Source organism: Phyllobates terribilis, unplaced genomic scaffold (genome assembly GCF_046119375.1).
Source record: "Phyllobates terribilis strain yellow unplaced genomic scaffold, ASM4611937v1 Scaffold_2__4_contigs__length_985480577, whole genome shotgun sequence".
NCBI lineage: Eukaryota > Metazoa > Chordata > Amphibia > Anura > Dendrobatidae > Phyllobates > Phyllobates terribilis.
The window spans coordinates 74,288,592-74,316,066 of NW_027362762.1; the positions used below are offsets into that span (position 1 = coordinate 74,288,592).

Below are 27,475 nucleotides of genomic sequence, written 5' to 3' on the forward strand. Positions count from 1 at the left end.
AAGGCGGGAACCTTCTCCTGAGAAAGATTTTTCTGTTACATTTTCTTTTAGCAAAAAGACGTGGAGAGAGAGTAGAGGGAGCGCCATGTCTTATATATGGCGGTGTCTCCCTCACCGACCACACCTCCGGGGAGTTCCCAGGGGTAACACACTGACATCTTCCTAGACCTCCTGACCTTTCTATTGATTCCAGCACAGCAGGGGCAGTTTGGGGTTTCTCCTGCTGTGACCACAGTACCGGGGGGTCTTCTCTGTGTGGCGGCCCCTGCACTGTCCGGTGTTCTCCCTCAGCAGCCTCCACACACACAGCTAACCCCGCCGCCATTTCATGAGTCAGTCTCCCGTCTGGTAGCATCACGTCAGCTCGCCTCCTCTCCTCTCAGCTCCTTACACGGTCGCAGTCCCCGCACTGTGTATTATTACCTCACCTTGTCTGTCTCCCGTCAACCGGGAATGAACATGGAGGGCGGGTAATGTGACTTTTTCTCTGTTTTTCCCCCCCTGCTGACTTACCTCACACAGCAGCGCGAAATGGCGGCTCGTCTCCCTCAGGCGGTGTCTGGAGTTACACGTCACACAATGGGGGTGGATGGAGCTGTTTTTTTTTTTTTTTTTTTTGTAAATTTGTAAAATAACCAAATAATTCTAATGCATTTTATTTGTTTTTGAATGTAAGAAGTGATAAATGCAGTGGGTGATAAATAACGTGGTAAATGAGACGTGTAAGGTACACTGTGGAAAGTCCGGATGACGAGTGGAATTCCCCCTCCTTCAGGGTGAGGATGTGGCAGCAACAAAGGTAATGGTGAGCTGGCTGTAGATGAGAAATTTCAGTCTGGTCACATAGCAGTCAGTCACATTGTAAGTCCACGTTCACATGTTCAGTATTTGGTCAGTATTTTACCTCAGTATTTGTAAGAAGAAACCTGGAGTTGAACAATCAGGGGAGAAGTATAATAGAAACACGTCACCACTTCTGTATTTATCACCCACTCCTGGTTTTGGCTTACAGATACTGAGGTAAAAAACTGACCAAATACTTAACGTGTGAACGTGGCCTTATTAAGCATTTTTTTTTTTTTAAATTTGCAAAATAGTTTTTTTTTCTATCACTACATGTTTAATAATGAGAAAAATTAGCTTTACAGCCTAGGACGTATTAGTACACATCAGGCTGTCACCCCCTGTTCAGCGCGGGCTCCGGCGCTGAGCCCGCACTGAACCGGGCACATGTCAGCTGATTTATACAGCTGACATGTGCCCGCAACAGCCGCGGGTGGAATCACGATCCACCCGCGGCTGTTAACCAGTTAAATGCCGCTGTCAATCTCTGACAGCGGCATTTAACATCGCCGCGCCGGAAGCACGTCACTTACCCCCGCCCATCGGTGATCCCGTCACGTGATCGCTGGTCACTGATGGGTGGGCATGACAACCCTGGCTCTGCAGCAGACCCCAGTGGTTGTCATGTGCTGATCGCTATGAGTGCCACCTAGTGGTCGGCGCTCATAGAACAGGAGCATTTCTGCTGCATACAAGCGATCTGCTCATCACCTCTGTGTAGCAGAGGCGGTCGTACAGTTGCTGCTTCTAGTCTCCTATGGAGACTATAGAAGCAAGCAAAAAGTGTTAAAAAAATTAAAAAAAATTGTTTTTAAAAATAAAAAGTTAAAATCACCCCCCTTTTGCCCCATTTAAAATAAAATAATTAAAAAAAAAACAACACCTACACATATTTGGTATCGCCGCGTTCAGAATCGCCTGATCTATCAATATAAAAAAAGAATTAATCCGAAATGGTAAACGGCGTAACAAGAAAATAATTCTAAACACCAGAATTAAGTTTTTTGGTCGCCGCAACAGTGCAATAAAATGCAATAACGGGCGATCAAAACATTGGATCTACCCCAAAATGGTATCAATAAAAACTTCAGCTCGGCGCACAAAAAATAAGCCCTCACCCGGCCCCAGATCCCAAAAATGGAGACGCTACGGGTCTTGGAAAATGGCACCATTTTTTTTTTTAAGCAAATTTTGGAATTTTTTTCACCACCTAAATAAAAAAGAACCTATACATGCTTGGTGTCTATGAACTCGCAATGACCTGGAGAATAATAATGGCCGGTCAGTTTTAGCAATCAGTGAACGTGGTAAAAAATTTTTTTGAAAAAAACCATCTGCGGTATTGCACTTTTTTTTGCAATTTCACCGCACTTGGAATTTTTTTCCTGTTTTTCCGCACACTATATGGTAAAACCAGTAAGGTCGTTCAAAAGTACAACTCGTCCCGCAAAAATAAGTCCTCACACGGCCATATTGACCAAAAAATAAAAACGCTATGGCTCTGGGAACAAGGGGAGCAAAAAACGAAAATGCAAAAAATGGAAAATCCCAGGGTCCTTAAGGGGTTAATAATACAATGCGTTGCGGAGCCCTGAGGTGAGTACACTGGAGAGCGGCTACAAGAAGTACACAAGTGGCAAGAAAAGGCGGTATGTAATGATGAGCGAAAACTAAAATGCTCTAGTGCTAACGAATTGAACAGCTTGGACAGGCTCCACTCGAGTAATGAGTATAATGGAAGTCAATGGGAAACTCGAACATATTCCCTGGAAGACCCTAACAGGAGGGCTGGGGGACAGAAGTGGATGAAAACAGCGGTCAAATGGCCATGGACCCCTGGAAACATCTCTTACTCCCAGGTCACTGCTATAAACAATGTTGTCAGAGTATTGCGCCATTTTTTACAGACTGACAAAACATACAAAACCGAAGAGAAAATGGATTTTACAGGAACATTTTTTAAAAAAAACATTGTTTCCTGTATAATGACTTGTATATAAGGCAAAATTTAAAAAAAGGAAAAAAAAAAGACATCCTCACCCCTTAATAGCTAGGCCATCTCTCACCATATTTCCCCGTCGCCTAGGACTACAGTAGATGATATAATAGAGGGGGAAATAAAACTGCACCCACCGGTAAATGTAATTTTAACATTTTACTACCTTATCTGGGCATGTAGTGTGTGTAACAGACACATCCTGTTTAATTTATGAAGGAGGGACTCTGAAACTCACAAAGACTATGCGAACAATGCAAGAACTGCCAAAAATTAGAAGGAAGAGGAACTTTGATACACCCTGTATTAGACATAAAAGAGGGCCTCATTCACATTCTGTTAAAATTGTTAGGTAGTGGGACTCATATACCCATGAAGCCTATGCACTAAGTGCAAGGGCTGGCAAAAATTAGAAGGGAAGAACTGCTATACATCCTGGAAGACAAACATTTTGAATGAGTGCCGCATGATGACCCTCTAAAAATATGGAGAGAGTGACGCATGATGACCCTCTAAAAATATGAAGAGAGTGACGCATAATGACCCTCTAACAATATGGAGAGAGTGACGCATAATGACCCTCTAAAAATTTGGAGAGAGTGACACATAGTAACCTTCTAAAAATTGGGAGCTAGGGCTGCCTATTTACCCTATAAAGATTTTGAGTGAGGGCTGCCTGATGAACCTGTAAAAAATTTAAATAAGGGACACATGATGACCCTATTGATATGGTGGAGGAGGACAAAAAAAAAAAAAGAAACCAGAAACCGTATACCATTTTTTGGGTGGGAAGGGGTGCTTGGTAATACACCAGAAGATAAGGAACATTTGAATTGACTCCGCTGCTGTCATCCATTGGTGTTGAGAAGTCTGCGCCAATCCAGGTCGTGTTCATTTTGATAAGTGTCAGCATTTTCATTTTTGCCTATCAGATATTATGCACCCGGCGGCACTAAAAATCCGCTTTGACAAAACACTAGCGGCATGGCAGGACAGCGCCTCCAAAGCGTAGAGGGACAGTTCATGTCACGTGTCCAGCTTGGATACCCAATAGTTGTACAGCACGGAAGAATCACGAAGGACGCTAGTACAGTCGGCTAGGTACTCCACCATTTTCCAAAACTTTTCCCTCCTTGTCAGACAACCCTGCGCATTTTCATTTTCGCCTATCAGATATTTTGCCCCCGGCGGCACTAAAAATTCGCTCTGACAAAACACTAGCGGCAGGGCAGACCAGCGCCTCCAAGGCATAGAGGGACAGTCACATGTCCAGCTTGCATACCCAATAGTTGTACAGCACATAAGAATCACGAAGGAAGCTGGTACAGTCGGCTAGGTACTCCAACATTTTCCAAAACTTTTCCCTCCTTGTCAGACAACCCCTCGCATCAGGGTCTGGGAGGGTCTAATGAAACTGTCCCAGAACTTTCATAGTGTACGCCTGCCTCTGTTGACCCTGGTTTGTGTCTCCCTTGTCTCTCCTCCTTGGTTGCACAAGGATTGATGACCTCTGCCGCCAGCATTGTCAAATGGGAATTTTTTTACTAGTTGCTCGACTAGGGCCTTTTGGTATTGCACCATTTTACTAGAGCTGTCCTCCGCAGCAAGGAGAGATGGAAAGTTCTTCTTGTAGCGAGGGTCACAGGAAAGGCAGCAGTGCATAAAGTCATCCATGTGTGCCAGACTCCCAACAGGCAAGACTTCACTATCTCCACCAGAAGGATGACTCCACCCTCTCCTCCACTTCAGTCCATACAGCTAAGAAGATGGGATAAAGCTGGTATGGGTAGTACCCTCTGTAGTGCAGGCAACCATCTCCTGAGCCTCTTCTTCCTCATTATTACTCAACTAGATGGTGGCCCGATTCTAACGCATCGAGTATTCTAGAATATGTATGCGGCCGACCGGGCGCAATCAGCAGAGCGGTGTTTAAATCTGGCGCCAAAATCGCTGATTGGTCGCAGCCGGCAACCGCGACCAATCAGCAAAGCAGTGTTTAAATTTGGCGGCAATATCGGTGTTTGTTCGCGGCCGCCGCCTGCGACCAATCAGCAAACCGTGTTAGTGAGGACTGGAGAGCGTGTTTAAATTTGGCACCAAAATCGCTGATTGTTCGCGGCCGCCAACCGTGACCAATCAGCAAAGCGGTGTTAAAATTTGGCGTCTATATCGCTGATTGGTCACGGCCGGCGGTCGCGATCAATCAGCAGAGCGTTATTTAAATTTGGCGCCAATAATGCTGATTAGTTGCGACCAGCAACCGCGACCAATCAGGAGAGCGGTGTTTAAATTTGGCGCCAATATCGCTGTTTGGTTGCGGCCGGCCACCGCGACCAATCAGCAAAGCGGTGTTTAAATTTGGCACCAATAATGCTGATTGTTTGCAGGCGGCGGCCGCGACCAATCAGCGAGCCGTGTTAGTGAGGACTGGAGAGTGTGTTTAAATTTGGTGCCAAAATCGCTGATTAGTCGTGGCCGGTGGTTGCGACTAATCAGCAGAGCGGTGTTTAAATTTGGCGCCAATACTACTGATTGGTCACGGCCGTCGACCGCGACCAATCAGCAGAGCGGTGTTTACATTTTGCGCCAATATTGCTGATTGGTCGCTGCCGGCGACCAATCAGCAGAGCGGTGTTTAAATTTGGAGCCAATCTCGCTGATTGGTCGCGGTCGGCTGGCAGCGACCAATCAGCAGAGCGTTGTTTAAATTTTGCGCCAATCTCTCTGGTTGCGGTCGGCTGGCAGCGACCAATCAGCAGAGCGTTGTTTAAATTTGGCGCCAATAATGCTGATTGGTTGCGGCCGGCGACCGCGACCAATCAGCATAGCGGTGTTTAAATTTGGCGCCAATGTCGCTGATTGGTGGCAGCTGGCCACCGCGACCAATCAGCAGAGCGGTGTTTAAATTTGGCGCCAATAATGCAGATTGGTCGCGGCCGGCGGTCGTGACCAATCAGCACAGCAGTGTTTAAATGTGTCGGCAAGATCGCTGATTGGTCGCGTGCAGCGTCTGCGACCAATCAGCACAGCCGTGTTTAAATTTGTCGGCAAGATCGCTGATTGGTCGCGGGCAGCGTCCGCGACCAATCAGCACAGCCGTGTTTAAATTTGTCAGCAAGATCGCTGATTGGTCGCGGGCAGCGTCCGCGACCAGTCAGCACAGCAGTGTTTAAATGTGTCGGCAAGATCGCTGATTGGTCGCGTGCAGCGTCCGCGACCAGTCAGCACAGCAGTGTTTAAATGTGTCGGCAAGATCGCTGATTGGTCGCGTGCAGCGTCTGCGACCAGTCAGCACAGCAGTGCTTAAATGTGTCGGCAAGATCGCTGATTGGTCGAGGGCAGCGTCCGCGACCAATCAGCACAGCAGTGTTTAAATGTGGCGCCAAGATCGGTGATTGGTCGCGGCCGCTATTTAAATGTTGCACCCAAATCGGGGATTGGTCGCGGGCAGCGGCCGCGACCAATCAGTACAGCGGTGTTTAAATTTGTCGGCAAGATCGCTGATTGGGCGCGGGCAGCGTCCGCAACCAATCAGCACAGCAGTGTTTAAATGTGGCGCCAAAATCGCTGATTGGTCGCGGGCAGCGTCCGCGACCAATCAGCACAGCAGTGTTTAAATGTGGCTCCAAGATCGCTGACTGGTCGCGGGCAGCGTCCGCGACCAATCAGCACAGCAGTGTTTAAATGTGGCGCCAAGATCGTTGATTGGTCGCGGACGCTATTTAAATGTTGCGCCCAAATCGGTGATTGGTCGCGGGCAGTGTTTAAATGATTCGGCAAGATCGCTGATTGGTCGCGGACGCTGCCTGCGACCAATCAGCACAGCTGTGTTTAAATGTGGCGCCAAAATCGCTGATTGGTCGCGGGCAGCATCCGCGACCAATCAGCACAGCAGTGTTTAAATGTGTCGGCAAGATCGCTGATTGGTTGTGGGCAGCATCCGCGACCAATCAGCACAGCAGTGTTTAAATGTGGCGCTCAAATCGCTGATTGGTCTCGTGCAGCGTCCGCGACCAATCAGCACATCAGTGTTTAAATGTGGCCCCAAGATCGCTGATTGGTCGCGGACCGCTGTTTAAATGTTGCGCCCAAACCGGTGATTGGTCGCGGGCAGCGGCCGCGACCAATCAGCACAGCGGTGTTTAACTTTTGCGGCAAGATCACTGATTGGTCGCGATCTCCGGCCGCGACCAATCAGCGAATCGTATTGGTGAGGACCGGAGAGCGGAATCGTATTGGTGAGGACCGGGGAGCGCCGCTGCCTGTGCGGCTACTTCTGCTGCGAGAAGCCGGGAGATGAGCGACTGCTCGCAGCTGAAGTATCCCGACCCGCAGCGCTGCTCCCGGTCCACCCTTCCGCATGGAGGTCAGCGGCGCCGGCGGTCGAGGTCCTTCTGCTGCTATCGGCCGGTAGATGAGCGCCTCGCGCCGGTCATCTCCCGGCTGCATCTCCGTCCCGCAGATGAGCTGCTAATGGCCGCCATCTTTTTTCTGAAATCCCGCGTCTCTGATTGGCCGCTGCCGGACCAATGAGTGACGCGGGATTTCCTGGACAGACAGACAGACAGAAAGACAGACAGACGGGATAAGACGATTATATATATAGATCCTTGCTGAGAAGATGAGATGAAGCTGGACTGAGTAGTATCACCATGTGTACCTTCTTCCTTCATCTCCATCTGGTCCACATGCAAAGCTTCATCTTTAATTGTGAGCAGGGAGTGTTTGAGCAAACACAGAAGCAGGATGGTTACGCTGATTATGACATCATCGCTGCTCACCATCTTTATTTATTTACCAGGTATTGTTATATTCCTCTTATACACTATCTACCCTGCTAGTTTGGGAATCTATTGATATAGACATTTAACCCCTTAAGCCCCGCGGGTGGTTTGCACGTTAATGACCGTGCCAATTTTTACAATTCTGACCACTGTCACTTTATGAGGTAATTACTCTGGAACGCTTCAACGGATCCCCCTGATTCTGAGATTGTTTTTTCGTGACATATTGTACTTCATGATTGTGGAAAAATTTCTTCGATATCACTTGCGTTTATTTGTGAAAAAAACGGAAATTTGGCGAAAATTTTGAAAATTTTGCGATTTTCAAAATTTGAATTTTTAAGCCCTGAAATCAGAGCGATATGTCACACAAAAGAGTTAATAAATAACATTTCCCACATGTCTACTTTACATCAGCACAATTTTGGAACCAAAATTTTTTTTTGTTAGGGAGCTATAAGGGTTAAAAGTTGACCAGCGATTTCTCATTTTTCCAACAAAATTTATAAAACCATTTTTTTAGGGACCACATCACATTTGAAGTCACTTGGAGAGGTCTTTATGACAGAAAATACCCAAAAGTGCCACCATTCTAAAAACTGCACCCCTCAAGGTGCTCAAAACCACATTCAAGAACTTTATTAACCCTTCAGGTGCTTCACAGGAATTTTTTGAATGTGGAAGAAAAAAATGAACATTTAACTTTTTTCACAAAAATGTTACTTTAGACCCAATTTTTTTTATTTTCACAGGGGTAACAAGAAAAAATGGACCCCAAAATGTGTTGTGCAATTTCCCCTGGGCACGCAGATACCCAATATTTGGGGAAGAAACACTGTTTGGGCGCACGGCAGGGCTCGGAAGGGAAGGAGCGCCATTTGACTTTTTGATTGTAAAATTTGCTTGAATAATTAGTTCTGTTTGGAGAGCCCCTGTGTGCCCAAACTTTGGAGCTCCCCCACAAGTGACCCCATTTTGGAAACTAGACCCCCCAAGGCACCTTTCTAGATGCATAGTGAGCACTTGGAACCCCCAGGTGCTTCACAAATTGATTCGTAAAAATGAAAAAGTGAAAAAAAAAACACTTTTTCATTTTTACGAATCAATTTGTGAAGCACCTGGGGGTTCCAAGTGCTCACTATGCATCTAGAAAGGTGCCTTGGGGGGTCTAGTTTCCAAAATGGGGTCACTTGTGGGGGAGCTCCAAAGTTTGGGCACAGAGGGGCTCTCCAAACGCAATGTGGTGTCCGCTAACAATTTGAGCCGATTTTCCATTCAATTTGTTAGCGGATACCATGTTGCATTTGGAGAGTCCCTGTGTGCCCAAACATTGGAGCTCCCCCACAAGTGACCCCATTTTGGAAACTAGACCCCCCAAGGCACCTATCTAGATGCATAGTGAGCACTTGGAACCCCAGGTGCTTCACAAATTGATTCATAAAAATGAAAAAGTGTTTTTTTTTTCACTTTTTCATTATTACGAATTAATTTTTGAAGCACCTTGGGATTCCAAGTGCTCACTATGCATCTAGAAAGGTGCCTTGGGGGGTCTAGTTTCCAAAATGGGGTCACTTGTGGGGGAGCTCCAAAGTTTGGGCACAGAGGGGCTCTCCAAACGCAATGTGGTGTCCGCTAACAATTTGAGCCGATTTTCCATTCAATTTGTTAGCGGATACCATGTTGCATTTAGAGAGTCCCTGTGTGCCCAAACATTGGAGCTCCCCCACAAGTGACCCCATTTTGGAAACTAGACCCCCCAAGGCACCTTTCTAGATGCATAGTGAGCACTTGGAACCCCCAGGTGCTTCAAAAATTGATTTGTAATAATGAAAAAGTGAAAAAAAAAACACTTTTTCATTTTTATGAATCAATTTGTGAAGCACCTGGGGTTCCAAGTGCTCACTATGCATCTAGATAGGTGCCTTGGGGGGTCTAGTTTCCAAAATGGGGTCACTTGTGGGGGAGCTCCAATGTTTGGGCACACAGGGACTCTCCAAATGCAACATGATATCCGCTAACAATTTGAGCCGACAATTTGTTAGCGGATATCATGTTGCATTTGGAGAGTCCCTGTGTGCCCAAACATTGGAGCTCCCCCACAAGTGACCCCATTTTGGAAACTAGACCCCCCAAGGCACCTATCTAGATGCATAGTGAGCACTTGGAACCCCAGGTGCTTCACAAATTGATTCATAAAAATGAAAAAGTGTTTTTTTTTTCACTTTTTCATTATTACGAATCAATTTGTGAAGCACCTGGGGGTTCCAAGTGCTCACTATGCATCTAGAAAGGTGCTTTGGGGGGTCTAGTTTCCAAAATGGGGTCACTTGTGGGGGAGCTCCAATGTTTGGGCACACAGGGGCTCTCCAAACGCAACATGGCGTCCGCTAACAATTTGAGCCGATTTTCCATTCAATTTGTTAGCGGACACCATGTCGCGTTTGGAGAGCCCGTGATGTGCCTAAACAGTGGAGCTCCCCCACAAGTGTCCCCATTTTGGAAACTATACCCCTCAAGGATTTTATTAAGGTGTATAGTGAACATTTTGAACCCAGAGGTACGGCACAGAATTTGTTTACATTAGGTCATCATATTGAATAAGTTGTCATTATTCTTGAGCGCAAGTGCTCGCTACTTGAGTTTGCATCGGGTACTCAGGTATGCACCATGTACAGCGTGTGCTTGAGTGACATGCTCGAGTCCCTGCTCCGCATGTTTCACGGTTATTAGACACCCAAAAAAAAACATGCGGGGATCGCTCGTGCATGGCAGGCAATCCCCGTAAAGTTTTTTGGCCGCGAAGCATATGGGGCAGAGACTCGAGCATGTCACTCAAATACCCACGATACTCAATGCATACCAGAGCACCCGATGCAAACTCAAGTAGCGAGCACTTGCTCTCAACACTAGTCACCATATCGTCATCTTTTTTTCTTACTTTTGAAAAAAATGCCAACCCCAGCCCTAGCCCTAGCACAACCCTAGCCCTAGCACAACCCTAGCCCCAGCACAACCCTAGCCCCAGCACAACCCTAGCCCCAGCACAACCCTAGCCCCAGCACAACCCTAGCCCCAGCACAACCCTAGCCCCAAACCCAGCCCTAACCCTAGCCCAATCCTAACCCAAGAGTTTATTTTTGACGCCGTTCCTTGTGCGGTATAAGTGATTAGACGACTTTATTCTTCGCGTCGGTGTGATTACAGCAATGCCAGAATCATATGGGGTTTTTATGACTGACAGCTGTCACACACTAAAAGACGCATTTTTTGTAAAATCTAGTTTTTGCATCGCCATATTTTGAGAGCTATAATTTTTCCAGATATTGGCAGACAGTCATGTGACGGCTCGTTTTTTGCGGGATGACTTGACGTTGTTATTGGTGCCATTTTCAGGCACGTGACATTTTTTGATCGCTTTCTATTCCGATTTTTGGGAGGCAGAATAAACAAAAACCAACAATTCAGGAATTGTTTTTTTTTTTTTTTTTATTCTGTTCCGCGTGTGGTAAAATTGATGAGGTAGCTTTATTCTTCGGGTCAGTACGTTTACAGCGGTACCACATTTGTATCATTTTTCTATGTTTTGGCGCTTATACACAATAAAAGCTATTTTATAGAAAAAAATATTTTTTAGCATTGCTTTATTCTGAGAGCTATAACTTTTTTATTTTTCGGCTGATGGAGCTGTATGGCAGCTTGTTTTTTGCAGGACGAGATGAAGTTTTCAGCGGTATCATTTCTATTTATATGCGTCTTTTTGATCGCGTGTTATTCCACTTTTTGTTTGGCGGTATGGTGATAAAGCATTGGTTTTTGCTTCGTTTTTTTTTTTTTTTTTTACCGTGTTCACTGAAGGGGTTAACTAGTGGGACAGTTTTATAGGTCAGGTTGTTCCGGACGCGGCGATACCAAATATGTGTACTTTTATTGTTTTTTTTTTATTTTTTTTATAATAATATTTATTGATGGGTACATTATATTTTTATTTTTGGTGTATTATTTTTTTTATTTTTTTATAATATTTTTGCACATTTATTTATTTTTTTTTTCCACTTTCAGACAGTTTGTACACTTTATTACTTTGTCCCACTCTGGGACTTTCACTTTTTTTTTTCTGATCGCCTGCATGGCATAGGAATGGAGCACCATCCCTATGCCATGCAGGCTGTCAGAAGTGCACAGTGTGAAGATTGCTTGGAGATGCACTGCGCATGTCCAAGCAATCTTCCTGCTCTCTGGTGACCCGGATGTTGTCATGACGACATCGGGTCGTCATGGCAACACCCGGGAAGCCGCTGCAGACTGCGCTGGAAGCCGGAAGAGGAGGTGAGTATCGCCGATCACCTCCCCTTGCCCCCGCAATGCCGCGATCGATTTCGATCGACTTCGATCGCAGCATAGCGGGGGTTAATGTGCTGGGAGCGGTGCAGGACCGCTCCCTGCACATAGTACCGGGTGTCAGCTGTGACAATCTGCTGACACCCGGCGGCGATCGCGCCCGCACAGCCTGTGTGCGCGCGCGATCGCGATGACGTACTAATACGGGTCTGGGTCTTAAGTCCCAGGGCACAGACGCGTATTAGTACGTCAAATGTTATTAAGGGGTTAATCACACGCACTATATTTTTATAGATATCTCTACTCATCTTCAGCCTATTTGGATAGGTAATTATCCTCTTTTTTTGGTTACTCTCATACTATTACCCATGACCATTGGCCTATTTTTCTCTTCCTCTCCTGTCTTATGTTGATGTTATTATCTTTTATCTTATTTCATTTTATTTTATTTCAGTTGAGTTCTTGTGTTTTCATTTCTATTTCATTTTATTTTATTTATCTACTGTTTTTTTTATTTTTTATTTTATTTTCTTCTCTTCTCTCTCTCCGTTTCTTTACTTCCCTTTTTTCCCCTTCTTTTTCTCTTTTCTATTTTTCTTCTCCTTTCTTTCTTTTCCTTCCTTTTCTTTTTCTTCTTCTCTTCTTCTTTTCTTTCTTTCTTTCTTTCTTTCCTTTTTTCCTTCTTTCCTTCCTTCTTCCTTCTTCGTTTTCTGCTCTTTTTAATAACAGAGGACCCCTGGACCTGATAACATTCTTACCTTTACCTCTTTATTTATAGTTCCTGATCTTTTTGCAGAGCGGCTCTCACCTGGACAGGATGGCTCCTAGATCTTACCTGTTCCGTCAACATTTCTTTTGCGTTTATGCATACTTGTTATTACAACATGTGTTGTTGGATTTTGTATATACGCTGTGTGCAGAATTATTAGGCAAGTTGTATTTTAGAGGATTATTTTTATTATTGATCAACAACTATGTTCTCAATCAACCCAAAAGACTCATAAATATCCAAGCTTAATATTTTTGGAAGTTGGAGTGGGCTATTTTTAGATTTGGCTATCTTAGGAGGATATCTGTTTGTGCAGGTAACTATTACTGTGCAGAATTATTAGGCAACTTAATAAAAACCAAATATAATCCCATCTCACTTGTTTATTTTCACCAGGTAAACCAATATCAGTGCACACAATTTAGAAATAAACATTTCTGACATGAAAAAACAAAAAAATTAAGGATCAGTATAGCCACCTTTCTTTATGATGACACTCAGCAGCCTTCCATCCATAGATTCTGTCAGTTACTTGATCTGTTTTCGATCAACATTGCATGCAGCTGCCACCACAGCCTCCCAGACACTGTTCTGAGAGGTGTACTGTTTTCTCTCCCTGTAGATCTCACATTTTATGATGGACCACAGGTTCTCTATGGGGTTCAGATCAGGTGAACAAGGGGGCCATGTCATTATTTTTTCTTCTTTTAGACCTTTACTGGCCAGCCACGCTGTGGAGTAGTTGGATGCATGTGATGGAGCATTGTCCTGCATGAGTATCATGTTTTTCTTGAACGATACTGACTTCTTCCTATGCCACTGCTTGAAGAAGTTGTCTTCCAGAAACTGGCAGTACTTCTGGGAGTTGAGCTTCACTCCATCCTCAACCCGAAAAGGTCCCACAAGTTCATCTTTGATGATACCAGCCCATACCAGTACCCCACCTCCACCTTGCTGGCGTCTGAGTCGGAGTGGAGCTCTCTGGCCCATCCATCTGGCCCATCAAGAGTCACTCTCATTTCATCAGTCCATAAAACCTTTGAAAAATCAGTGTTAAGATATTTCTTGGCCCATTCTTGACATTTTATCTTATGTTTCTTGTTCAAAGGTGGTCGTTTTTCAGCCTTCCTTACCTTGGCCATGTCCCTGAGTATCGAACACCTTGTGCTTTTTTATACTCCAGTAACATTGCAGATCTGAAATATGGCAAAACTGGTGGCGAATGGCATCTTGGCAGCTTCACGCTTGATTTTCCTCAATTCATGGGCAGTTATTTTGCGCCTGTTTTGGCCAACAGGCTTCTTGCGACCCTGTTGGCTATTTGCCATGAAACGCTTGATTGTTCAGTGATCACACTTCAAAAGTTTGGAAATTTCAAAACTGCTGCATCCCTCTGCAAGACATCTCACAATTTTGGACTTTTCAGAGCCCGTCAAATCTCTCTTCTGACCCATTTTGCCAAAGGAAAGGAAGTTGCCTAATAATTAAGCACACCTTATATGGGGTGTTGATGTCATTAGTCAACACTCCTCCTCATTACAGAGATGCACATCACCAGATTTACTTAATTGGTAGTTGGCTCTCAAGCCTATGCAGCTTGGAGTAGGACGACATGTATAAAAAGTATCAAAGTGATCAAAATATGCATTTGCCTAATAATTCTGCACGCTGTGTATATTGTGCCAATTGTATTAAGTTGGATGCATCTTTCTTTCCTTTTTTTGTAACCCTTTTTGTTTTTCCCCTTTGACTTATATACTAACACTTGATAATTTGTTATATGCAGATAACCTTGATAAAGGCCTGAATAGCCGAAACGGTTTGAAATCTGTCTTATATTTTGGCATTAAATTTGGAAACGTCATAAATTATTGACTAGGTTCTATTCTAATTAGTGTATTATCATTTTGCACCCAGTTGGCACCATTTAGGAGTAGCGTATACCCTTCTGCACATTATAACTACGACTTTTTTGCCCTGAAAAACATGCCTCCAAGTAGGGGGTCGTCTTATTCGCTGGGTGCACTTTAGTTGGGATGCGCCAGGTAGATGCCGGGGCCCTGAGCAAGCGGGGGGGCCCACTTGCAGTCGGGCACCCCGCCGGGCTATGGGGGGAGAGAGCGGTGTCAGCGCCCGCCCTTCTCCCCCGCTTGCTCAGGGACCTGGCAGCCGGATACTTACCTCTCCCCGTGCCTCCGTCGATCCGCTGTCTTCCTGCTGTGTGCTCCCTGTGACGTCTCAGGTCAGAGGGTGCGGTGACGTCTTTACACCGCGCCCTCCCCTGAGCCGTCAGAGGCAGCGCAGAGCGGGTAGACGCCGGCGGCGCTGGAGTCCAGACCAGAGCAGTGGCCGCTGGTGAGGAGGATTGAGGTGAGTATTGGATTTATTTATTTTTTTAATGTATGGAGGCATGGGGCATAATATGGGGGGTAACATCCTGCATGGGGCATAATATGGGGGTGACATTCTGCATGGGGCATTATATGGGGGGTATCAGCCTGCATGGGGCATAATATGGGGGGTGACATTCTGCATGGGGCATTATATGGGGGGTATCAGCCTGCATGGGGCATAATATGGGGGGTGACATCCTGCATGGGGCATTATATGGGAGGGATGAGTATATAACAAACTCTATATTTTGAGTGGAAATGTTGGAGGGGTCGTCTTATACGCCCAGTCATCTTATACGCCGGCAAATACGGTAATGTTTTTAACCCTTTCTCAACCATGCAATTTTTCCTTTTCTTTTTTTTCGCTTTCATTTTTACCTTTCCCTTCATCCAAAAGCCACATTTTTTTTCTTTGTTCACATTTATGTTAGAGGACTTCTTTTTTTTCTTTCAGCAACAATTTTGCAACTGTTTATACAGCGTTCAATGACCAAAAATGACCCAACAATATATTTCTCAATTATGCCGATACCAAATTTGTATAGGTTGTGGGATTTTATTTGTTTTGTTTTTTTCTTAACCCCTCCCTGCTGAAGCCTGTCCTCACCTTGGCCAATTTTTACAATTCTGACCAGTGGAAAGCTTCAACGAATCCCAGTGATTCTGAGACTGTATTTCATGACACATTGTACTTTGTTAGTGGTAACTTTAGGACGATTTTTTTTGTATTTATTTGTGAAAATATCCGAAATTTAGCGAAAATTTCAGAATTTTCCAACTTTGAATTTTTATGCCATTAAACCAGAGAGTTATGTCACACAAAATAGTTAATAAATAACATTTACCACATGTATAATGTTTCTTTAGCCCCAGGACAAAATGGACCCCAAAATTTGTTCTTCAATTACTCCTGAATATGCCGATACACCATATGTGGTGAAAAACTGTTTGGGTGCACGACAAGGTTCGGAAGGGATGGAGAGACATTTTGGAGCGCAGACTTTGATGGAATTGTTTGTGGCGCCATGTGGCATTTGCAGAACTATTGAGGTGCCAAAACAGTAGAAACCCCCCACAAAGTGACCCTATATTGGAACTGATCTAATGTTTTCCTGGTATGTGAATTTTATAATGTGGTGGCATATGGGAGTTGTGTAGAGTACATCAGGTTGGCCTATGTAAGTGGTGTAGAGTACATCAGGTTAGCATATTTGAGTTGTGTAGCATACATCAGGTTGGCATATGAGTGGTGTAGAGTACATCAGTTTGGCATTAGTGATGAGCGAGCACTAAAATGCTTGAGTGCTTGAATTGAGCATGTCGCACTTGCGGACGGGCCCGACTCAAATAACAAGTATAATGGAAGTCAATGGAAAACTTGAGCATTTTTCTCAAAGACCCTAGATGCATCTCTGACTCCCAGGTCGCTGCTGGGAAATAAATAAATCATTTTTTTAGAAAAATGATGTGGGATCCACCCATAATGGAAGCGGCAATTCTAGGGTGGCTTCGGATTGGTATTTTTAGGCTTGGAAGGGGACAATATCCATAGATTTTCCCAGCCTGATAATATCAGCCCCCAGCTTTCTGCATTACCTTGACTGGTTATCAAAAATAAGGTGGGCCCACGTCGTTTTTTTTAAATTAATTATTTATTTAATAGGTTTAAAAAAAAGGCTAAAAACACCCTTTTGCGACACATAAAAGGCAATTAAGAGTGCAACTTTATAATATTTTGGGGGGAGGTGGACATATATCTAAGCTCTCCCTCCTATATCAACTCTCCCTGAATTGCTTCTAGAGGACAGTGTGGCTAGCATTGCGTCCCCAGGTCTTCTATAAACCAGATGACGTTATGCTCCCGGCCAATCACAGTAATGCCAGTAGTCAGCATGACTATGGCATTACTGTGTATGGCGGGCAATCCCCGCATGTGTATGGCAGGGGCTCGAGTACCCGCGATACCTGATCGAGTAATGAGCGTGCCCGATCACTCTCGCTCATCATTAGGTGGTATATGAGTTGTGTAGAGTACATCAGGTTGGCATATGTGAGTTGTGCAGAGTACATCAAGTCGTGCAATAAATTAAAGTAAATCAGAAACAAATTTAGTGATCTATGGTTGAGTGGTACAGTTTGAAACAGTCTTTTATGCACTGGCCAGGTTTGTCAGGGCAGGTGTTACACTGAAAAATGGTGTATTTTCTTACCCCCCTTCTGTAACACAATTTGCACCTTTTTTCTGATCTACATTTCTTTCCAGATTCGGGGACCTCATTTGGGATATATTGCCCCGGTACTATACAGGCACCTTCTGTTCCAGAAGTACTGGGGCTTTCCCCTTCCTGATTTCCAAATATTATGGCCATGATCACTATCTCCTGAAACTGAAGGAATGTGCCGATCTGGCCTGCACATTGTGATGGCACGTAAGTGTTATACATAGCCATCTGTACGATGTAAACGGCCAGCTTTTTGTACCACACTTTAGCTTTCCGCATGGCACTGTAGGGTTGGAGGACTTGATCTGAGAGATCATCTCCCCCCTTGTAATTATTGTAACCCAGGACACAGTCTGGCTTGGGGACATAGGTAGCAGTACCATGGAGAATGTTGTCGCTACATTGGGCTCTGCTGTCACCCTTTCTGAGAAGCTGCCCAATTATCATCCTAGGGAGTTCTCTCTGTTTTTTGCGCATAGTACTGCATGCTGTGGTAGCTCTATCAGAGAGGGATTTGCTAGTGTTGAAGTTATCTACATAGAGGCGATAACCCTGATCCAACAATGGTGCACCAAAGTCCCACACAATTTTCCCACTAACTCCCAGGACAGGGGAGCATTCAGGGGGTTGAATCTCGGTGTCCTTCCCTTCTTAAACCCTAAATCTGTGGGTGTACCCTGAGTTATTCTCGCACAGTTTGAACAATTTTATTCCATACCTGGCCCTCTTACTGGGCAGGTATTGCCGGAATTTTAAGCCTCCCCTTGAAGTGTATTAGGGACTCGTCTACACAAATGTCCCTTTGGGGAATGTACACCTCAGCAAATTTGTTGCTGAAGTGATCAATGACCAGCTGAATCTTAAAAAGTCGATCATTGTTGGGGTCATTTTAGAGTGGATACTGCATTATCATTGAAATGCAATAATTTGTGAATGGCCTCAAAGCGTTTCCGGTTCATAGCCATGCGGAATACTGGAGTGTTATAAAAAACGTCAAAATTTCAAAAATATTGCCAAATTACTGGCTTCTTCACTATCCCCATCTGAAGCACAAGGCCCCAAAACTTCATAATTTCTAGGGCTTCCATGGAAGTCCAGCTAGGAAATGATAAAGCAGGATTCTGTGCTAAATATTGTTGGACATACAAATTTGTCTCCAAGAGATTTACAACATTTTCAGAGAAAAAGACTTTGAAAAAGTAGATTTCTGTGAGGCTGGCGATGTCAAATTGGATTCCCGATTGGGCCACAAAATCAGGAATCTTAGGCTCATAGTCTTCGGGGGGGGGGGGTTAAGGTCCATAGGCGGTCACTAACGGTGGGTGCTGGCTCATTTACTGTTCTAGGGCGTCTGTTTCGAGGTTTATTTTATCACTGGAGGAAGAAGATGAGGTTGAGGAAAATAAAGAAAGGTGGCATCCTCTCCCTCGCTATCCATGTCTGAGGGAAGGAAGGCGTATGCCTCCTCCGCTGAATACGGTCTTTGGGAAGAGTGGTACATTTCATTTTTCAAATGGGTGTCTGTTGGTTCTTCATGTGGGTGTGTGAGTGTGTTGGATAACCAAATTTTTATTTAGTTGTGTGTTTGGTGTAAACATTGTTTTATTAAATTTTGAAAAGGAAAAAAAAGAACAGAAGAAAATAATCTAGAAATAAAAAGGAGAATATAAAAATTTGATAAAATAAAAAAAACTTCCACCTCCCGGGCTGCGCTCTCTAGATTCTGCTGTCAGAAATTGACAGAGGCATTTGAACAGCTTAACGGCAGCGGGCAGAGTTCTGCTCCATTTGCGGCTGTTGGAGGCAAAAGATGTAGGCTCAGGGGATTCATCAGATGAGGTAATACTGCATCATAAGACAGGAAGAGGTGAAAGAATTAAATGACTTTGGGTACCCGAACTCACACTGCAGACATACGGAAGGGGATGCCCCTCATCGGACTGTTCAATTTTGTATGGTCCAAACAAATTTTGGGAAGAAAAGCTGGCATCAGAGTGGTCAAACAAACCATTTTTATTGATTTCAATAAGTAACTTCTTTTTTTAAAGGGTAAATGGCTTTGGTCCCCTGATCTCACACAACAAGCACACAAATAAGGATGTCATGTGTCAAATTCAGTTCACTTCAGACTAGCCCAAATGGTTTTGGGGCACAAGAGCTAGTATCAAAGTGGGCAGACAGTCAATTACTCCAGATTTAAGTAACTAGTGTTTTTATTGAGGATTAAACAACTTTGGGGTACTAATCTCACACTGCAGAGACACAAAGGAGGATACCCTTCAGCAAAAAAACAGTCCAATTGTGTTCTGGGCATCAGATCTTGGCAAATGGCAAGTTTTTATTGATTTGAATAAATATCTGGTGTTTTTAAATAACTTTGGATCGCCCAAAGACGATAATTGATTGGGTGCACATTCTACTACCGTCTCTCCCTTCCTTATCGCTATATACACTACTGGGTCCTGGCAGACCCAGACAGCTCTGCTATGCAGGCAGAAGGCTGAATTTCCACTGTAACTGGGAATAATACTGGCCCCAGTTACGGGGAAGTAATATTTAAAAAATATATATATTTTAAATATAGAATTGCCCCTCCAATCCCCTAGGTCCTTTATGACCTTATGAAAGGCACAATACGTGAAATAAATGAAAAATAAAAAGCAGGATAAATCTTGCTTCCAATTCAAATTGCTGTTACTTGTCCTACCACCTACAAAATAATGACATACTACGTATAACGAAAAAAGATGCAAAAAATATTTGTATATCCGAATGAGAAAAAAATGTCAGCTCTTTAAACCACATGTACGGGAAAAAAACAGAAAATGAGCCTGATCATGAATAATAATAATAAATTGCTCCGTCCTGAGCTGGTTATGCGGTTAAATAACATTGGGCCACTGATCTCGCACCAGCAAGACACAGAAAGGGATGCTCTGCATTAGACTAACCCCGAAATTCTTAGATGTGGACATCTGCGGTAAGTTTTATTTTCTGCAAACTCCCTTTGAATGATCCACCATTTGCCAGCAGCACAGCCACAATATTTGTCGTTGTTTCTGCATTATCCCACTGACTTTTTGTTAGCAGGGTGAGGTCAGTGACCCAAAGACATTTAACTCTTTATCAACATGAGGTGCATATTCAAATCAGTAACAATTGGCCATTTTGCTCACTTCGATTCCAGCTGTTATGCCCAGAACCTGCTTGGGTTGGCCTGGAATTAACTGAATTTGATGCAGGGTATCATTATTTTTCTGCTGGCAGTGTGAAATCCATGGCTCAAGAAAGATTAACCCTTTATCCCCTACACACCGTGGCCCTTTTCCCTTTTTATGCTTTCGTTTTTTACTCCTCTTCTTCCCAGAGCCATAACTTTTTTCTTTTTCTGTCAATATGAAAGTGTAACGGCTTGTTTTTTGCGGGACGAGTTGTACTTTTGAATGACACTATTGGTTTTACCATATTGTGTACTGGAAAACGGGAAAAAATTCCAAGTGCGGTGAAATTGCAAAAAAGTACAATTCCACAGTTGTTTATTTATTTATTTTTTTTCGCATACTCGCTAAATGCTAAAACTGACCTGCCATTATGATTCTCCAGGTCATTATGAGTTCATAGATACCAACCATGTATAGGTTCTTCTTTATTTAAATCGTGAAAAAAATCCAAATTTTGTAAAAACAAAAACAAAAAACAAACAAAACACTCCAGTGGACGTTGCTTCTAGTCGAACACGCCCTCTGGCTGTCATTTCACTAGAAGGGGCGTGGCCTCGATCCATACAAGTGAATGGAGTGAGGCGGCGCTGAATGGCCGGGGTAGGTATAACGTATACATAGCCTCCGGTCCCGGGTGTCATACCGGCGAATCCCCGAAGCGCACAGTGCCTGCGCTGAAGGGATTCATAAGTCTGCAGTCACACAAAGTGACTGCAGACTTATCACTTTTGACCCGGACAACCCCTTTAAGAAATCATGTTATTAACTTATTCAAATCATTAAATAGTGTTCACTTACCCATTTTGATGCCTGTTGTAATGCCAGGAACAAGTTTGGGTCAGTGAACTGATTTGGATGTGAGGTATATGCATAATATCAGTGGCCCAAAGTCATTTAAAGGGGTGCACAACATTTTTTTGTCCAAGGGCCACATTGTCATACTGAACCAATCTGAAGGGCCCCAAAAACATTAAAGTGATACTTACATGAATACATCACAAGAGCCATCATCAGTACATTAATACATCATCAGAACCAAGTGTTGAGTATTTGAGAAGGATTTGGGGAGTTTTTGCTCCCAAAAAAATCAGTGTGAACACACACAAAACTTGCACTGAATTTGTGGAGCAGAAACTCAACCAAATCCACTTCATAATCTCAAAACTAAGTTTTGAGGATTTTTCAGTTTTCACGTAAAGCATTTTATGGTTTGCAACATGATCAGAACTACTGTCCGTATATGAATGCAGCTCCAGAACAACCGTCAGTACATGAATGCAGCGACAGAACCACCATCAGTACATAAATGCCGTGTCAGATCTACAGTCGGTACATAAATGCAGTGCCAGAACTACGGTCGGTACATGAGTGCAGCATCAGAACCACCGTCGGTACATGAATACATCACCAAGCTTAGTGCAGTGATCAATTGCAGCTTCAGGTCAGCGCCATATACACTTGTGTCACGTGAATCTGCAGCTCCAAGTAGGTCCTTTTCCTTTAACAATGGAAATACAGGGAGTTGTTGTTACTAGTCATCATCAGACTGTGGACCATACAGAAACCACAATACTGATAAAACGTAGCCTGTATCACAAATAAACATTTACATCCAGGTACCTTATAGGTGACATATTCTCTGACTAAAGTCATTCCCTCTTTTGTCTGCAACCCCTTTGTCATCGTACAGACGTCATGATGAGATTCCATGCCCAGAGCTCATCTCTCCAGACTTCCCTTTTTTCCGGCCTTCATCAGCACTTCCCAACATGGTGCCCTTAAAAATAAAAGTATCATTATGTTGCCCCACAAATAAAAATATCCCCCATGCTGTGCCCTGAGTAATCAATTGCCTCTAACTCTGCTACATGCATAAAATATCCCCCACCCTGCCCCTCTCCATAATATTCCCCCACTCTGCATCTCCTTGTAATGTTACCTGCCATGCTGCCCCTCTGTAATGTCCCTCACTCACTATCCTTCGCCATAATGCCCCCACAAACTGCCTCTCTCCATTATATCCCCCTACACTGCCACTCTCCGTAATGACCCACGCACTGCCTCGTCCGTAATGTCCACCCACACTGCTCCTCTCCATAATGTTCTCCACACTTTGCCCTTCTCCGTAATGTCCTTCCACACTGCCCCACTCCGTAATGTCCCCTCACACAGCCCCTTTCCATAATGTCCCCCACACTGCCACTGCCCCTCTTCGTAATGTTATCCATACTGTGCCTCCTTCACAATCCTCCCCTCCCCCTCTCGTTACTCACAGTAAAAGTAACACCAAGCCCATGTTATAACAATATGATCTCCAACTCAAGATGGACTGCTCCCTAAGCTAAGTACTGACTGTGTCTGCTCTGATTCAAAGCAGGGTAGGGCCCTCACTTCTCTTGTAACAGTTGAACTATGTGTTACTTTGTATTGTTTTTATTGTCTGTACATGTCCTCGCTTAATTGTAAACTGCTGTGGAATATATTGGTGCTACTTAAATAAAATTATTATTATGGAACCACACAAAGTGCTGGCTGACTGCTTTCACTGTGTTCATTGTTTATGCTGGCTGACTGCATTTGCTTTTTGTGCTTGCTGATTGTGTTTACTCGGTTTCAAAGATGGCACCTGCTCCTTGTGCTGACTGCTCAGATTCCAAAATAACACCAGCTCCCTCTGCTAAGTACCGGCTGTGTCGACATAGAATGTAGCCAGTGCTTCATAGATGGAATGGCGCTAGAACAGGGGGCAGGTCTTATCTTAGATTTTGGGCTCACACTTCTACACTGCTTGGAACCGGCTCTCCATACGGAGAAAGTGGAGAGCCGGTCCTTATGTTTCCAGACTTCGCGGGTCACATAAAATCTACGTCCGGATTCGACCCCTGGCCTTGAGTTTGAGTCTTTTAGCAAAGGGACTAAAAAATAAAGTGAAACAAAAAAATAAAATAAAACATTTGAATCACTTTTTTTCCCCATTAAAAATATAGAATCAAGAATATGTGGTGTATCAGTGCGACTTACTTGGGAGTTTTCTGAGGTATCACAGGAATCATTTCTACAAGGGGCTTTGTGTTCTTTTTTTGTTTCTATGGTAACGAATGTTACATCACATGAAAGCCTTATGTGTCTAATGTATGTTTTCAAAATTTTGTGTTTGTAGCTTATGGCAACAGTGATCTAGGCATGCGGGAAAACAAAATGGCGGAGCCTAAGGTGATATTCACAGCAAATGAGAGAAGAGGAGTGATAAAATTCTTGTTTCTGCAAGGAAAGTCTGCGAAGGATGTTCATGGTGATATGTCGCAGACATTGGGGGACCAATGCCCTTCATATTCTACAGTTAAGAACTGGGTTGCCAAATTTAAAACTGGCCACTTCAGCACCAATGATGAGGAACGTCCTGGACGACCAAGAGTGGTTGTTGTTCCAGAGATCGTTGATGTGTGCACAACCTCATACTGGAGAATTGGCGAATTTCAGCTAAAGGAATAGCAGAAATAATGGGGATTTCTCGTGAACATGTTTGTGTCATTATCCATGAATATTTGAACATGAAGAAGCTATCTGCAAAGTGGGTCCCCAAATGTTTGACAACAGATCAGAAAAGGATGCGAGTGAAAACTTCCCGGTCCATTTAGAGTCTGGCTAGTTTATTTCAGTCCTCATAAATCACATCACAGAAAAACTTAAATACAGCCTTTGTCCGACACCAGGTGAAACATAAAAAAAAGGTCATACAATAGTGCTGGTTAGCCCACCTGGCTTAGAGTCCAGCTTCTTAGTCCTTTAGCAAAGGAACTCAATCCAGGAGATCTGCACATCTTCAATGTCCCTTTCAGGCTTAACCAGCAAACATGGAGTTTCAACAGGGTCCCTTTCTTGCCATGGTTTGATGGGTAGCGGCACGAACCGGTCCATTACAACTTGCTCTACCATCTGCTGGGGTAGAGGACTCTGGCTGCAACCACTTTTGAACAAGGTGCAGCAGATCAAACATTTGGGAGCGAGGGGGTTTGTCACGGTGATATGCCCAGTGGTGGACCCATTATGCCCTTACAGACATTGTCACCCCCAAGTGTGTGAAAACTACCGTTTTCATGTTCCCACATTCTATGGCTTCCTGTAAGTCTAAATCATAGTAAGCCTTTTGTGGCTCCTCCATTAGAGGTTGTCCACTACTACACAAATTTGCCCCAATCGATTAAAATGGAAATACGTTTTTTTTGTAATTACGATCTGTTGAGATTGTTGCCTGTGAGCGGTGCTACTGCTGACCACTCAGCAGGCATCATATGACCTGGCTATAACCCTGCTCTGACATCCGTTGATGTCAAGTTCCGGCTGCAGACAGGCGTGACCCAGTGACGTGCCCCCCCAATTGATGGGCTGTGGGCGGAGTTTCACCACAGGTCTCAGCCCAGAATCCACTGCGCGCTTTCTTTCTCCTCTGCATTCATTGGTTGAGAACACCTCATGGTGTTCTCAGATTACATAGCAAAAACCTGCTGACATAATCCTTTTAATGGAGGGGGTTTCAACAACTATTTTTGTGCTATTACCAGTTTCCTTAGGAATAAGATTGTATATACATGACTCAAAAGTTCTGAGGTTGAAAATGACTCAAAAAATCCAGCCAGGGAATCACAGGTATGATTGTTTGGTTTTAAATGTTTCCCTAATACTAAACATTCTTCCAGAAGTTTTTTACTTTATCACAATACCACATGACATGCTTCCAAACTGCTCTTTCCTCTAAACTCTTTGAACAGAATGAGTCATCTCTTGTGTTTTTGTTGGTGTTTTTGTTGGTAGCGGATTAATCTCTGTAATGGCCAGCTGTTCAACAGTGAATATACATTTATTCAAAAACAAAGATAACACACCTTACAACTGGAATTTCTTATAGCTTAGGATATTAGCATCTTGTCTGTCAACTTGCAAAGTGAAAGTAAAATGTGCTCCAGCTACACACACAGTGAACAAGAACTTACTGTTTTTTGTTTTTTTTCAACGGCATTATTGGCAATACAACACTACTGCTGGAGACAGAAACTCGTGCACTATTAAACAGCAGTAGTTGATGCAATATATACAATAATAAGCATTATTACAACAGTTTAAGGCTACGATCACACATCATAGTTTTTTTGGCGTCACAAATCTGCAGCAAAACGATCTCTGGCAGGAAAAAAGGTGCGTCAAAAACGCAGGTTTTGCTGCGTTTTCTCAGCGTTTTTTTCTGTGTCTGTTATGCATGTACATAAAGTTCAGTGAAAAAAAAAATCTCTTTCTGGTTAAGGCACAAAAAAAGCTGGAAAAATGTTACCTGCATTTTTGGTGCGTTTTTTCAGCGTTTTTTTCACCATCCATTACTTCTTATGCTGAAAAAACGCTGAAAGAAGTGACATGCTCTATTTTCCAAAAAAGGCTGCAAAGCACAAAATACGCAACAAAAAAACATGATGTGTGAATAGAAAATTCTCATAGACTTTGCTGGTACTGAAAAAGGCAGCTGAAAATTTGCATAAAAATCTGCAGCAAAAAACGCTGAAAAAAACATGATGTGTGAACATAGCCTTACTCTGAAAGGCTGCAGCCTTTCAAAGAAATCATGCTTTCAAAAGCTGAAAGAAGACTATGGATCGCAGATCACGATTTCGAGGCTGGTGTCAGTGGTTTCTTCCAACCCTGTTACACTAGACAGGTCTTTCCCTATATGTGGGAAACCTATTCTTATGTCGGTCTAGAGGGGCAAGCTGGGAAGAACCCAGAGGTGAATCTAGGTTTTCTGCCACCCGGGGAAAGAATTCAGTTTGGCGCCCCCCACCACCATCACTCAAAGCACATAAGCGATATACACTCTTAGGCTAAGTGCCCACGATGCAGAAATTTTTCTGCATCTCCCTGGCAGAAAAAACGCATGTGGATTTTACTTGCGTTTTTTCTGCCAGGTAGAAGCGTTTGTGAAGCATTTTGAATATGCGATTTCGCATGCGGGTTGTCAAGTGCTTTTCCAAGCAATTTTAGCATCACTTGGAAAAGTGCTTGACAACTTGGTCACACTATATAAATCCATGCAACCAGCATGGATTTATGTTGTGTGAACAAGTTACGATGCAACAAATGCAGCATCAATAGTAAAAAAAAAAAAAAAAGAATAAAAATGTTGAAAAAAAAACATACTCACCTTCTGTCGCGTGATCTGTCACATGACTAAATGACGTAATGGAAAGTCCTTTTACACCACCGCGAGCAGCCGAAGAGCCAGCAGCACCGCCGGGAGCAGATAGGGGGCCATCAGAAGGTAAGTATGTGGTTTTTTTTTATTTCAATTCTTTTTTTAGCTACAGGTACTATGGTACTAAGGTCTGGAGGCGAGTCTCCTCCAGACCCGGGTACCATCCGCACATTGAATCGCATAAAATCCGCATGCATACTTGTATGCATGCGGATGTTATGCGGTTCAATGCAAGTCATTGGCGGCGATTTCGCCGCGATTCCGCCAAATTAATGGTAGTGCTGCGGATTTTTCTGCAATGATAATCCGCAGCGGAAATTTCCGCAGCATGTGCACAGCACATGCGGATTATCATTGGGAAACATGGCACACAACTTAAAATGCGTTTTTAATGCGTTTTTGCCACGGAAACACATTAAATCCGCATCATGGGCACGCAGCCTTACAGGCACATGCCGGCTAGCTGCTCTTCCTAATTATCTGTGTTCAGTGAAAACTGAGAGAAGCAGGAAGAAAAGCTAGTTGTCACGTGACCATGTGAAAATCGCATATGAGTGAAGTAGCCATGTGATGACTGCTTAAGCAGAGCTGAATCCTGACAGTGAGTATATTACATGCTGTTAGGATTGGCTACAGAGCTTTATTTTATAGTTAAAGGGCTTGTCCAGGTT

General features: G+C 43.8%; 1 protein-coding gene and 1 long non-coding RNA gene across 5 annotated transcripts in view; one reads left to right on the forward strand and one right to left on the reverse strand.

The window, feature by feature from the left end:
* The window catches only part of BIRC2 (baculoviral IAP repeat containing 2), a 15,269-nt gene extending 14,645 nt beyond the window's left edge, over positions 1-624 (reverse strand). For 2 of the 4 annotated variants that reach the window (XM_073662128.1, XM_073662124.1), the window contains exon 1: positions 1-147. This exon is cut by the window's left edge and continues 8 nt beyond it. The gene's annotated coding sequence lies outside the window, so the exon portion shown is untranslated. Of the gene's footprint in view, positions 148-513 lie in introns of those variants that run through there. The other 2 variants (XM_073662126.1, XM_073662127.1) reach the window with 2 other exon arrangements.
* Positions 566-25,337, forward strand: LOC141193400 (uncharacterized). The gene is made up of 2 exons (XR_012266456.1): positions 566-799; positions 23,727-25,337. It is a non-coding gene; the product is annotated as an uncharacterized lncRNA (long non-coding RNA).
* Positions 25,338-27,475: the final 2,138 nt, after the last annotated feature.